The following is a 1,163-nucleotide window of genomic DNA, read 5'->3' as shown; positions in this document are numbered from 1 at the left end:
TACTGCAAAGGACCCTGCTAGCAACTCCAGGCAGTTGATATGGAGAGATGTCTCTTGATCCTACCACCTGCCCCCTGTCGACAGGTTCCCGCATCGGGCTCCCCAGCCCCATCTGCTGGCGTCGGATTCGATGACCAGGTCCGGGGATGAACCAAATATAACTCTCCCGTTCCATGCATCCATATGGATTAGCCACCATTCCAACTCTTCCCTCACTTCTTGGGAGATGGCTACCTTTGGCTCGTATGAAGCGCCCCTCCTGAGGTGATAGATCTTCAGCCTCTGGAGTGCCCTGTAATGTAGTGGTCCTGGGAATATTGCTTTGATTGATGCCGCTAGGCAGCCCACTAATCTTGCAATGTCCCTCAGCGACAGTTCTCCCTTCGCTAGTGTGTGTCTTAGTTGTTTTTTTATATCATTTACCTTGGGAATGGGTAGACTGAGTGTTCCTTGAATAGAAACCCCAGACTCTCTAACAATTCTATTGTTGTCTGTACCTGCTCTAACAGAGTTTCTCTCTCCTGGCACATCAGACATATGTCTTCTAGATAGATTATAAGTCTTATCCCTTGACTTCTGATGTGTGTCACAACTGGTTTCATCATCTTGGTGAAACACCATGGTGCTGATGCTAGGCCGAAGGGCAGGCATCGAAATTCCCATGTTGTTTTCTCCCAGACGAATCTCAGAAATTTGCAGTGTTCCTCTGCTATGGGAATAGTCAGGTATGCATCTTATAAATCTATCCTGGCTAGCCAGTCTCCCTGAATTAAGGTATCTCTGAGCAGGTGTATCCCGTCCATCTTGAAATGTCTGTACACCACGTATTCATTTAGGCCTTTCAGGTTTATAATTGGTCTTGTCTTGTGCTTTTCTTTTACTAGGAACATATTGCTTATGTATCCCTTTGATTGAACTGTTACTGGTCTTATAGCTCTTTTGCTTTCTAGCCCTCGCAATTCTCCTTCCAGTAATAATTTGTCTTCCCTGTTAATTTCTAGATCCCTTGGTGGGTTTTCCTGATATGGTGTCTCTAGAAAGTCTATGTGAAAACCCTGTGCGGTTTGTATTACCCAGGAATCTCCCGATATAGCCACCCAATTTTGTAAAAACTGAGCTGTCCTTCCCCCTACTTCTGGGGTACTTAGTTGTGGGTAGACTGT

Source organism: Ambystoma mexicanum, chromosome 2q, assembly GCF_040938575.1.
Source record: "Ambystoma mexicanum isolate Mex_15411 chromosome 2q, UKY_AmexF1_1, whole genome shotgun sequence".
NCBI classification, from domain to species: Eukaryota; Metazoa; Chordata; class Amphibia; order Caudata; family Ambystomatidae; genus Ambystoma; species Ambystoma mexicanum.
The sequence above is the reverse complement of the archived record's forward strand: the minus strand, read 5'-3'. Positions refer to the sequence as shown.